The sequence below is a fragment of the Pongo pygmaeus genome, chromosome 2, assembly GCF_028885625.2.
Source record: "Pongo pygmaeus isolate AG05252 chromosome 2, NHGRI_mPonPyg2-v2.0_pri, whole genome shotgun sequence".
Taxonomy (NCBI): Eukaryota; Metazoa; Chordata; class Mammalia; order Primates; family Hominidae; genus Pongo; species Pongo pygmaeus.
Window position 1 is genome coordinate 169,293,143 of NC_085930.1, and position 14,279 is coordinate 169,307,421.

The following is a 14,279-nucleotide window of genomic DNA, read 5'->3' on the forward strand; positions in this document are numbered from 1 at the left end:
TGTTTCACCTCAGCTTATCATTTTATGTAATATATATGTCCATATATCTGTGCCTTTCAAACAGTCTTATTGTAGATGATCTGTTTTATTTGCACTCTCTCTTTTTTGGGATATATTTTAGTATTCAGGAAAGTTTCCATTTTTAACCTAATGATTACATTTATGCTAATTACTTTTATAAAAATACCTTATCCCCATGCCACACATTTTTTAGGGCAATTTTCTATTTGTTCTCCACTATAAGCAATACGAAAATTAAAAGACAGCCTTTTCCCCCTCCTCTCCTTTTCTCCATATTTGATTTTAAGTAATAACCCTTTTATTACCAATTAATATCTATAAGCCAGTCAGCAAATTTATTCTACTTTTCATATACTCTTTTTCATTCTCTTCCTATTTTTGCAATGTGGGTGTCTATAGCCAATATACATACTATGCTGTATCTTTCACATCCACCATCTTAGTTATACAGATGAATATAAAATGCTCACAATCAGTCCTGATTTTACTATGTCTCTAGTCATATTGTTTATCTGAAGCTAATTCTCTATTTGATTCCTCAAAACATTTATGAAAACATTCCGTGAGTTCTTACATGTTTATAATAGTTTGCTTATGACCTTTATATTTAAAGGTAAGAATGGGCCAGGCGTGGTGGTTCACGCCTCTAATCCCAGCACTGTGGGAGGCTGAGGCAGGTAGATCATGAGGTCAGGAGTTCAAGACCAGCCTGGCCAACATGGTGAAACCCCATCTACTAAAAATACAAAAAAATATAGCTGAGTGTGGTGGCGGGTGCCTGTAATCCAAGCTACTGGGGAGGCTGAGGCAGATAATTGCTTGAACTCGGGAGCTGAGGTTGCAGTGAGCTGAGATCGTGCCACTGCACTCCAGCCTAGGTGACAGAGCGAGACTCTGTCTCCAAAAAAAAAAAAAAAAAAAAAGGTAAGAATAGTTCTATGTAAAATCTTTGGCTTGCCTATTTTTTCTTTGAGTATCCTATATTAACCTATTGTCTTCTGACATAAATGTTGCTATCAAAGTCTGATGATGTTCTGATTTTCTTCTTTATAAGTGACTTGGTCTTTTCTTTAGATGGCCAAAGTATTTTTTTTCCCTTTTCTCTAAATTCTTATAGTTTTCTTAGCATATATCAGGTGTTAGCCATCTGGGTCAATTTTCCTAATTATCTGTATGCCTTTTCAATATCAATGTCAAATTCCTTATTTTGAGGAAATATTTATTGAATGGTAGCTTTTAGTATTTCTTCTATTCATTGCTTTGGGCTTCATCTTCGCAGACTCCTATTATATGTATTTTGGATCTTCTCTGCCTAAATTCTCTATCACTTTCTATCAAAACTTTTTATCTCTTGAGACTTCAGGTTCTAAAATGGCAGCATAGAAATAAGGTGGCTTCAACCACACCCCTCACCTCAGAAAACCAAAAATAATTATATAGCACCAAGATTACCACCAGCAATATCCTAGAACTCAAATATGAAGATGAGATAGTTCCTAGGGCATGGATAAATGAAAAAACTCTGAGCAGACAGTAAGAGAACTGGACTTCCATATCAGTGACACCCTTTCCCCCATTGGCCTGGCACCAACTGCACAGAAAAATTTGCCCCCAGGCTGGGTGCAGTGGCTCACGCCTGTAATCCTAGCACAGGCATCCACAAGGGAGGAGGATCCTAGGCTGTAATCCACAAGGGAGGAGGATCTCTTGCATCTAGGAGTTTGAGACCAGCCTGGGCAACACAGTGATACCCTGTCACTGTAAAAAATTAAAAATTAGCTGGGCATGGTGGTATGTGCCTGTATTCCCAGCTACTCAGGAGGCTGAGGTGGGAGGATTGCTTGAGCCTGAGAGGCCGAGGCTACAGTGAGCCATCACTGCACCACTGCACTCCAGCGGGGGCAACAAAGTGAGACCCTGTCTCAAAAACAAAAAGGGACCTGAAGGAGATGAGTGAGAACCCATGTGTGTATCTGGAGAAGGGCATGGTGACATGGAGAAGAACATGGCCCTGGGATCTGGACCTTACTGACCACTGATCTTTGAAAAATCTCTCAGACTGTATAATATCAATCTCTTCTGGCTCTTGCTCTCCTTTCTAAATGCTGCTTCTTTCTTTCTTTCTTTCTCTTTTTTCCCCTACATTCTGCTCCCTAGAACAATATTGGAGAAGAAATATAATTTCTCCTCAACCCTTGTAAGTTTATTGCTGGGATAAACCCGTGTAACAAAAGATAGATTAAAAAGAGAAAAACAAGCAAGTTACTATTATGTGCAGTGTACACCACGCAGGAGAAATCTCAATGAAAGGTAACTCAAAACAGTGTCTTGGAACTCCAGCTTACCTAGCGTCTTTAGGATGCTATGTTTCTGGAATATTGATAACGTTCTGTATTAATATGGGTGGTGGTTTCTTGGATATTTACATATGTAAAAAATTGAGCTGTACACATAAGATACTGTATGTAAGTAATATCTCTATTAAAAACAACAACATGCTGTCTCTGCCATTATCTTTCCCCCTCAAGTTATTTTTATAGAAATTATAGTCAGCCCTTGCTTTCATTGTTTAAGAGTATTTTGAGACTACAACATAATATTAAGCTAAAATAAGTATATTATATCAATACCAAAATGTAAAAAATGTCCAAAGACAAAAACTTGGAAGGTAGACAGAAAAATTAAAATATTTTGTTATGATTATGGGTATTATTTTTTCTAGCCTTTTGTTTTCATTATTTTTGTTATACTAATTTTTTGCCACAAATTTCTCCAAAATATAAGTTTATCCTGTATATCTAATTAAACCACTTACCACAATTTTTGTCTCCAAAATAGTGGTAAGGTTTACTATTTTTCCCTAATTCTATACAGCAAATTGCAGCTAACACAGTTTTCTTAGGCTACAGAATATGAAAAAGTAAACAAAGATTATTTTTGGCTTCGTTTGATACAAATAATTTCTAAAAACAAAAAGTGGGTAAGCAAAACATAGAAGAAAATGGGAAAAGTAATTATAAAAGAAGTTTACAGGACACAAAAGTGTTCTGTATTAACAATATGATAGCCAACTAAAACACTAATGTTATTTTGAGGTGCTTGTTAAGTAGCACTATACCACTGAACATGAACATAACAATCAATTGCTGTTAGCTTTTGAAAGATTTAGCAACGTATTTTTGTCTGAAGGGAGGGCAGTCTTGAAAAAGTGTGAGGCTCACCAATTTGGTTTTTAGCTCTGGGCAAATATCACTGGCATTTCCCCAAATATCCAGTACCTTGAGGGTGTTCTACAACTAGCCAAAATCTCTCCATAAAGGGCCATCTCCTGGGCAAAAATATTCTATGCCTCTCTTCACATGCTCTAAAGTCTGCTCTCAGCTAGCCAAGTTACTTAGAAAAGGACCTGATAAAAACAAGTTTAATGTGTTACTCCCATGATACTATTATATTTTAAGAAATAATTTCTTAAATCAAAGCAATAAAGCTAGTGAGATAACTTTTTTATCAGTAAGAAGAAGGTGAAATCCTCCCCAAGTTATCTATCTACATGACTCATTGCTAACACTGGCCCTAAAATGCAGTTATAAAGATATAGTTTATATCTTTGCAGGTGTATCTGCAGTGTTCTATCACTGCTGTAACAAATTACCACAAATTTAGAGGCTTAGAAAAACATAATTTGATTATCTTGCAGCTCTCTAAGTCATAAACCCAACATGAGTTTCACTGAGCTAAAATCAAGGTGATAAAAAGGCTGCATTCCTTTCTGGAGGCTCTGGGAGCAGGACCATTTCCTTGATCATTCAGATTGTAGGCAGAATTGTTTCTTGCAGCTGTATGACTGAGGTCCCCATTTCCTTGCTGGCCATTCATAGTTTCTAGAGGCCACCTGCATTCCTCGGCTTGTGGTCCACTTCCTTCACCTTTAAAGCCAGCAACAGCAGGTGGAGCTGCTCTTACTTTGAATCTGTCCTTCTTCATCCACTAACCCCCAGCTAGGAAAAGTTCTCTGCTTTTAAGAACTCATGTGATTATATGGGATGACTGGATAATCCAGGATAATTTTATCATCTAAAAGTCCCTACCCTTAATCACATCTGCAAAGTTCCTTTTGCCATATTCGGTAACACATTCACAGGTTCTGGGGATTAGCATACGGGTATCTTTGGAGGCCCATTATTCAGCCAGTCATGAAATTGCATTAGGAAGAATATAGCAGTTAATTTGGGGATTGTAAAAGCATATTCCTTTTTTCTAAAGATTCATATTTAGATATGAGCATAAACACATAAAATGATATTTTTACTACTTTTTTTTTTTTTTTTGAGACAGGTTTTCACTCTGTCACCCATGCTGGAGTGCAGTGGTGCAATCATGGCTTACTGCAGCCTGAGCCCAGGCAATCCTCCCACTTCAGCCTCTTGAGCAGCTACAACTACAGGTGCTTGCCACCACACCTGGCTGATTCTTTTCTGGTACTTTTTGTAGAGATGGGGGTCTCACCATGTTGCCCAGGCTGGTCTTGAACTCCTGGGCTCAAGAAATCTGCCTGCCTTGGCCTCCCAAAGTCTTACCACTTTTTAAACGTAGTTTGCTATTTGTGGTTTTGGCTTTCAAGGACTTATTAACAATGATTAAAAAAAAAACCCTAAATAATAATTTGACCATGTGACCATGTTGTCACCAAGTGGTGGTAGGAAGTTGGCATGTGGTACTGGATTATTAAAGATATCCAAAAGAAAACATTTTAAGTTATTGAAGAAGTTGCTTTTAAAAAGAAAAAAATAACCAAAATAGGTGCACCTACTCCAACCTGCCTAGACACAACTCATTAGACCAGGCATGTGTACCAAACCTAAGCTGAGCCAGTGATCCCTTCCCTGAGGGAGTGTTTAAAATTGGGACTAAGATTTTTGTCTCAGCCTTACTGCTCTCTCAAATAAAAAAAATGTACACTTGAGAGTTGTTAACACTGGTCACTTTCCAGCACATAAACTGAGGTGGGTAAAAAAGGTCAACCCACTGGAAAAGAAAAAAAGGACCTGGATATACAGACAGAAGCAGAGACAAAAGACACAAAGAGAACAGGTACTTTCTGTGTTCTCCTAGCACTCCAGTTCCTGTTTCCTGAGATCTGGCTATATCCTTTCCCTGGCTTCTGGAAGATATCCCTGTATCCTTATAACCAATTCTCCTTTTTACTTAATGGTTTCTTCTACTTGCATCAACTAAAAGAAAACATAGAGTAAGTTTGAAGTCATAAGATCAGCCACACTTCTCCAGCACTGCTTGTGTTTTTCTCACTTCTGGCATACCACTGCAGTGTTGCCTCTTCCTATATAATAACTTTATATTAAAAAACAAAGAAACAATCAACACACGAATACTTATAAGAGGAAGCAAGCAGGATGTCCGATGCCCATGGAAAAGGTATCATAGAATCATGGAGTTGAAAAGAGAGAGTTAATCATTTAGCTTAGACAATTTATTTTGTAGATGAGAAATGTAAAGACCCAGAAGAGGCCTTTGACTTTGTAAACTCACTGCTGGAGTCTTGACTCCAGGCTTTAGAAACATGCTAATGCTACTCTTACATTAAAACAAAATAAGCAATCGTACTAAACAGCACAATATAGAGAATAACAATTCAGAATGTTTTATAAAGTGTTGATATATCAAAAAATGATACATTCCTTTGAGGGAAGAGACTATTTTCTTCCTTCTGTATTCTGTCAAATATGCCTATTGCTTAGGCATGCAGGTTATTTCCCAACAGGGAAATAAATATTTAAACTAAAAAACATGACTTGACTATAAGGACTTTTAAAGGTATCTCTTCAATGCCAACCTCACCCTTCTCTTTACTATTCCTGTATAAATATATTACATTGAAAGGATCCTCAAAAGGATAATCTTTGGCTCTTTCTGCCATCTTGGAGCCTGTGGAGGCCTGCTGGGAACAGGATGTCTAAAAGGGAAATATGCTAGAAGGCTGTGGTACAAGACCATGTTTGCTTGCTCTAAGTGGGGTCTCCAGAACCAAAGGGAGTATGCAGCTCTTCTTAAAGTTGAAGGCGTTTATGCTTGAGATGAAACTGACTTCTATTTGGGCAACAGATATGCTTATGTATATAAAACAAAGAACAACATAGTGACTCCTGGTGGCAAACCAAATAAACTAGAGTAATCCATGGAAAGATAATTTGGGCCCATGGAAACAGTACCATGGTTTGTGCCAAAATCCGAAGCAATCTTCCTGCTAAGGCCACTGGACACAGAATCTGTGTGATGCTGTACCCCTCAAGGATTTAAGCTAATGAAAAATAAATAAAAGTGGATTTGTGTTCTTGGGGGAAAAAAAGCATAAACTTTGGCCAAGTTCAATAAATTCAATTCATAAAATTGTACATTCACAAAGTAAGTTTAAGTGGGAAAAAAATAGATGCAAAGTTTTTTACATTCATTTAGGGCACATTAGCTGATGTTTAGGACCAGTTACTGCAGATGGTAAGTCATTGCAATTATTTTATTTGAAAAGATGAACAGGGAGATGCCTTTTTATTATAATGCCTAAACGAATATTCAAAGACAGAGAAAATGAGAATCACAAAAAAGTAATCTCTTACACAAGCAATAGCACCACCTGCTGATAAATAAAAGCAACAATGTCAGTTAATTAAAAATGAGGCCAAGTACTTTGTATATTTAGATCTTTCCCCTTGGACACTATTGTTTAATATAGTATAATTCATTAATATATTGTACAATTTATTTATAATAACTATGTTAATTTGAACATTGGTGCCCTTACAATTGGAATCAAGCATTTCTTAAAAATCAAAGGTAAAAATAAAATTTATTATGTAATATAGAAAACATTATAGTACTATGACTTTTAATTTTTATCCCAAAGGTAATTCATTTGTACCTTATTTATTTTACTTACCATCCAGTAATGTACATTTAGTTTCGGTATTTGTTTTTATATTTCCTGATCATCTCATTTAAAATAATGCCATCTTTGCCCAGCTTAATTTTTATAGCACTCATTACCATTTAAAATATGTTACTTTTGCTTGTTTATAGTCTTTCATCTGATGGAATAAAAACTGTCAACAACACAGAATTTATTTTATTTATTGATTTTCTTTAACAACTAGGGCAAGTACCTGGCATCTAACAGACTCTCAATACATATTTGTAAAAGAATTGATAAATATGAAAATAAATGAACAAATTAATATGCAATGCATTTTTATACTTCCTTGAAGTAACAGCTATGTCAAAAGTTTCAAAGCTCTTGACAGATTTTACCAAATTATCCTTGAGAAAAGCTGTACCAGTTAATGTTCCCATCAATGTTCTACAAAGAGCCCCATTTTCCCATTTTCTGATGAATGGGAATGGCATAACATTGTAATTTTTATTTGCATAAAACTCATTGCTAAAGAGACAACATATATTGCATTTCTGGGGATATGTACCCTTCTTCTATCCTTTGCTTTTTTCCAATTCCAGAATTTCTATTACATTCCTTTTGTATAATTTCTATCCCTTTACTGGTATTTTCTATTTGTTCAGACTGTGATCTGTTTTCCTTTGGCTCTTTGAGCATATTTAAGATCACTGATTTAGTCTTTGTCCAGTCTCTTCAACAAATGGTGCTGGGAAGACGGGATATCTATATGCAGAAGAATGAAACTAGACCCCTATCTCTCACCATATACAAAAATCAAGTCAAAATGGATTAAAGTCTTAAATCGAAGACCCAAACTATGAAACTACTAAAAGAAAGCATTGGGAAAAATCTCCAGGACGCTGGTCTGGGCAAAAATTTCTTGAGTAATACTCCACAAGTACAGGCAACCAAAGCAAAAATGGACAAATGAGATCACATCAAGTTAAAAAGCTTCTGTACAGCAGAGGAGACAATCAACAAAGTGAACAGACAACTCACAGAATTGGAAAAGATAACTGCAAACTACCCATCTGACAAAGGATTAGTAACCAGAATATATAAGAAGACCCAACAACTCCATAGGAAAAAAATCTAATAATATGATCAAAAAATTGGGCATCTGAATAGACATTTCTCAAAAGAAGTCATACAAATGGCAAACAGGTATATGAAAAGGTGCTCAATATCATTGAGCATCAGAGAAATGCAAATCAAAACTACAATGACATATCATCTCACTGCAGTTAAAATGGCTTATATCTAAAAGACAGGCAATAACAAATGCTGGTGAGGATGTGGAGGGAAGGGAACACTCATACACCGCTGGTGAGAATGTAAATTTGTACAACTACTCTGGAGAAGTTTAGGGGTTCCTCAAAAAACTAAATATAAAGCTACCATATGACCAAGCAATCCCACTGCTAGGTATATACCTAAAAGAAAAGAATCAGTATATCCAAGAGCTATCTCCACATTTGTTGCAGCTCTGTTCACAATGGGCAAGATGTGGAAGCAATCTAAGTGTCCATCAACAGATGAATAGATAAAGAAAATGTGGTACATATACACAATGGAGTACTATTCAGCCATAAAAATGAATGAGATCCTGTTATTTGCAATAACATGTATGGAAATAAAGATCACTATGTTAAGTGAAATAAGCCAAGTACAGAAAGACAAATATTGCATGTTCTCACTTATTTGTGGGATTTAAAAATCAAAACAATTGAACTCATGGAGGTAGAGAGTAGAAGGATGACGCCTGTAATCCCAGCACTTTGGGAGGCCAAGATGGGTGGATCACTTGAGGTCAAGAGTTCGAGACCAGCCTGACCAACATGGGTGAAATCCAGTCTCTACTAAAAAAATACAAAACTTAGTAGCCGGGCGTGGTGGCAGGCACCTGTAATTCCAGCTACTTGGGAGGCTGAGGCAGAAGAATTGCTTGAACCCAGGAGGCAGAGGTTGCAGTGGGCCGAGATTGCTCCATTGCACTCCAGCCTTGGCAAGACAGCAAGACTCTGTCTCAAAAAAAAAAAAAAAGGGACGGATGGTTATCAGAAGCTGGGAAGGGTCATGGGTTGGGGGAAGAGAGGAGGTGGGAATAGTTAATAGGTATTTAAAAATCAGAAAGAATGACTAAGATCTACTACTATTTGATAGTACAACAGAGTGACTATAGTCAATAATTTAATTGCATATTTTAAAATCACTAAAGGAGTATAACTGGATTGTTTGTAACACAAAGGATAAATGCTTGAGGGAATGGATACCCCATTTTCTGTGATGTGATTATTATACATTGCATGCCTGCATCAAAACATCTCATATACACCATAAATATCTGCACCTACTGTGTATCTACAAAAATTAAAGTTAAATAAATAAAAAAATCAAATCTATAAAAGTAGAGAGTAGAACAGTGGTTACCAGGTGGTGTGTAGTGGGGAATGGGGAAATGCTGATCAAAGGGTATAAAGTTTCAGTTAGACAGGACAGAAAGTTTTCAAAACCTATTGCATAGCATGGTTAATAATAATAACAAAGTATTGTAAATTTCAAAATTGCTAAAATAGAAGATTTTCAACGTTATCACTACAAAAAATGTTATGTAAGGTGATAGATATGTTAGTTTGATATAATCCTTCCACGATGTATACATATATCAAAACATCACATAGTACCTGTACCTCATAAGTATATACAATTATTATTTGTCAATTAACAATAAAACTTTGAAAAAAATAAAGTCTTTGTGTGATAAGTCCAATGCTGGGCATTCTCAGGGATGGTTTCTATTAATTTCTTTCCCTGTGAATGGGCCGTAATTTCCTGTTTCTTGTATGCCTTGTAATTTTTTGTTGAAAATTGGATGTTTTTAATATCATAATGTGGTAACTCTGGAAATCAGAATCTCTCTCCAACAAGGCTTGCATTGTTGCTTGTTGAGGGCTCAGTTATCTGTCTATTTACTGACTTTTCCAAACTATTTTTGCAGACTGCTTTTTGTGTGTGGTCACTGAAGTCTCCATTCCGTTATCTCAGTGGTCAACCAGACAGAGCCAAAAAGAAAGAAAAAAAATACTCTCCCACTCTTTGCCAATTGGCTCTGACCTAGGCACTCCTTTAATACATAGCCAGACCACCTACAACTCTACTTTAGCTTTCACTCCTTGTTTGTTCATAAATGAAAGATATTCCAGTGATACAAGCCTCACATCCTCTGGTCTTTTCTGAGCATGTGTCTGGCCCTGGGCATGTATGTTACATTCCAGATCCCTCAGTATACGTGAGGACCCTCCAAAGCCCTTATTCGTTGATGCCACTCTGAGAGATTTCTAAGTCGTCAAAACAAAGACAAAACTTTATGCCAGTCATTCAGGGAACTATGAGAGGTCAAAAAGTGCAATTTGTGAAAACCGCAACTTTTTGAGGACACTGTCCATATTGTGTACCCTGCCCCACCCGCACTGCACCACCCAATACACACACACCAGCAAGCCACACCAGAACTCAGGCTGCCATCACTTTAGCTACCGCCAGGTTGGGAGTGGGGGATGGTAGCCAGGTAAGCAAAAATGCCACAGTGCTTTCTTACCAATATTTAGCAGTATTTTTGTTTTTTTAATTAAGCATTCCTCTGGTTGCTAGTGGTTTTTTTCATTAGATCTCAAAGTTCGGAAAAAATTGATTCTGACACTTTTTGCTAGCTTAACAGCTGCTTCAGTGAAGGAACCAATTTCTAGGGCTGCCTATTCCACCATTTTCTGTGACACCATACCTCTTCTGCTCATTTTTAACTGAAGAAAGTTTTAAAACCTTTATTGCATCTGTATAACTGATATACAGCCAGAGAGAAAGGCTCACACTACACAAAATCATCTAAACAGGAAGGAAAAGATGACCCAAATATACTATCCAACAACAATGGGTATACCTTTAGCCATACAGTTAGAGACATGGGTACACAATTTTACTTACGTGAGATCATAGAGTAACATGCTGTCCTATAACCCAATCTTTTTACTAAATAACATCACGAGTATCTTTCCACGTGATTAAACATGATCCTTCTTCTCCATTTTTAATGAGTTGAGGGTATTGCACTTTAGGTATATAGAATAATAACCAATCAGTCTCCTGCTCGTGGACATTTATTTTTCTTTTCACTGTTAATACTGTGATTAAAACTGATATGCATATATCTTTGTGTACTTATACAATGATCTCTTTAAAGAAAATTCCTAGAAGAGAGATTCCTGAGTCAAGGGATATGTGCATCTGACATTTGGATATGTATTATCAAAATACCCTTCAAAAAGTCAAATCACTCTATATTTCCACTAATACCATATAAACAAAGCAGCTCATTTCCTCCTGCTCAAGTGAAACTGAGGGTTTTAGGTCATTATTAATCTTTTCAACTTATTGGGTAAAATACATCATTTTATTTATTTACTTCATTTTATATTTATTTATTAGTTAAATTGAACATCCTTCCATATTTTTATTGGCCATTTATATTTGTCTATGAACTATTCATGCCTTTTGGCTATTTTTCTGGATAATTTCTTGAACAATGAAATTCACACGGTAGCTTTCCCACTCTACTCCGCCTTGAGAATCACTGCAGTAGTTTAGCATAGCTCTGAAATGTGCAAAGCTGATTTTTACAAACTCATGTTCAATTATTTAAAATAAACTTTTGATATGTAAGGAACGACAATAGCAGAACAGCTGCTATTAGATCTGCCTTCTCACAGATAACACCTATGTACTCCAGACAAAATACAAAAACAAGTATTTGAACACTGGACAGCAATCAAAAGTAGGCAAACAGCCACTTTGGACAACAATTTGGCAGGTCCTCAAAGAGTTAAACATAGGGTTACACTTGTCGTAGCAATTCTACTTCTAAGTATACACTCCAGAAAAATTAAAACATGTCCACACAAAAATAAAAACATGTGTTCACACATTTATAGCAGCATTATTTCTAATAACCAAATTTTGAAACCACTAAGTGTCCATTAACTGATTAATAAACAAAATGTGTTATAAACATATGATGAAATATTATTTGTCTATAAAAAAGAATAAAGTACTGGATACATGGATGAATCTTGAAAACACGCTAACTGAAAGAAGCCAGTCACAAAAGGCCACATAATGTATTATTTCATTTATATGAAATGTCCAAACTTGACAAATCTATAGGAAAAAAAGTAGATTAGTGGTTGCCAGGGACTAGGAATAGAATAGGGAAAAATAGGGATTGACAGTTAATGGGTACACAATTCCTTTTAGAGGAGAGGAAAAGGTTCTAAAATTAGAGTTTTGTAATGGTTGCACAACCCTATGAATATAGTAAAAAACACTTTTTTTAATTGGGTACATTTTAAATGGGTAAAATGTGTCATATACAAATTGTATCCTGATAAATTTGTTTCTTTAAAAAAGCAGCCAGAAACTTGAGTCAATGATTGAAAGAAGAGAATAGGGCTGGGCACGATGGTTCACCCTGTAATCCCAGCACTTTGGGAGGCCGAAGCGAGTGGATCACCTGACGTCAGGAGTTCGAGACCAGTCTGGCCAACATGGAAAAACCCCATCTCTAATAAAAAATACAAAAATTAGCTGGGCACTGTGGCAGGCGCCTGTAATCACAGCTACTCGGGAGGCTGAGGCAGGAGAATCTCTTGAACCCGGGAGGCAGAGGTTGCAGTGAGCCGAGATCGCCCCACTGCACTCTAGCCTGGGTAACAGAGCTAGACTATCTCTCAAAAAGAAAAAAAAAAAGGAACACTGCACCTCAACTAAAAATTTGTGAAGAGCTCTCAAACACTAAATAGAAATTTGATAAATTTGTGGAAAATGCTAGGGTATAGATCATTCCTGGAGATTAGATTCTTATATATCTGATATTGAAATTCTTTCACAAAATCTAGCCCTGGATAAATACCACTTTAAGTTACAGATTATGAGAGAAACAAAAAGAAACAAGGGGCTACATTTAAGGGTAACATTTCCAGATTCAAGAAAACATGTACTTTTTAAAAGAAGCCTTGGCAAGTTTTTTTTCGAAAGAGAAAACATTGTGTGAGAAAAGCAGCTGACACAAGCTGACTTAAATTTTCAGGTCTAAATTGACACCATTAAGAGTAAGTTGGGTCAACTTACTCTAAGTTGACACCAGCAGTTACCATATCTACTTACTTGGTAAGAAGAAAAGGTGAAGAGTCTCAATAAGCGATGCCCCTCTTACCTTTCATCACACTAACCTGCTTTGACCCTCCAGACATTAGTTCTCATTACTAACAGCAGCCTGTTCCTGTATTTAAAATTTATTACAACTATAATTAAATAACTGAGTGTATAATTAATGTTTTAATATATGTCTTATCAACAAGAAAGTAAACTCTATAAAGGCAATTTCTCCTTGGGATTCTTAAAAAAGATAAGCAGAGGCCGGGCACGGTGGCTCATGCCTGTAATCCTAGCACTTTGGGAGGCTAAGACGAACGGATCACTTGAGCTCAGGAGTTCAAGACCAGCCTGGGTAATATGGTGAATCCCCGTCTCTACTAAAAATACAAAAAATTAGCTGGGAGTGGTGGTGGATGCCTGTAGTCCCAGCTACTTGGGAGGCTGAGGCACAAGAATCACTTGAACCCAGGAGGCAGAGATTGCAGTGAGCTGAGATAGTGCCACTGCACTCCAGCCTGGGTGACAGAGCAAGACTCTGTCTCAAAAAAAAAAAAAAAAAGGATACGCAGAAAGTATTTACATACTTTTTTTTTTTTTAACTCAAAATGCTCATAGCGTTTATATCTTAGTGAGTAGAATTACTCCCCAATAAAGATGTATGTCACCAGGCAGGGCGCAGTGGCTCACGCCTGTAATCTCAGCACTTTGGGAGGCCAAGGCAGGTGGATCACGAGGTCAAGAGATTGAGACCATCCTGGCCAACATGGGGAAGCCCCACCTCTACTAAAAATACAAAAATTAGCTGGGCGTGGTGATGTGCGCGTGTAGTCCCAGCTACTTGTGAGGCTGAAGCAGGAGAATCGCTTGAATCCGGGAGGTGGAAATTGCAGTGAGCCGAGATCGTGCCACTGCACTCCAGCCTGGCAACAGAGCGAGACTCTGTTTCAAAAAAAAAGTATGTTACCTTAAAAATAGTTTCCCATATTTTAACTAATACATATTTCTAAAATAAATTGATAGCTTCAAAAAACAACATTTCTTAAAAAGAGAAAGAAGGCTGAATTACATGATTAGAGAATCTAGGGAAAGC

The 14,279-nt window shown here is 36.7% G+C and overlaps 1 protein-coding gene and 1 pseudogene across 6 annotated transcripts in view; one reads left to right on the plus strand and one right to left on the minus strand.

The window, feature by feature from the left end:
* The window catches only part of IFT80 (intraflagellar transport 80), a 144,657-nt gene that overhangs the window by 78,371 nt on the left and 52,007 nt on the right, over positions 1–14,279 (minus strand). The window lies entirely within an intron of this gene.
* LOC129034203 (large ribosomal subunit protein eL33-like) lies at positions 5,433–6,336 on the plus strand (annotated as a pseudogene).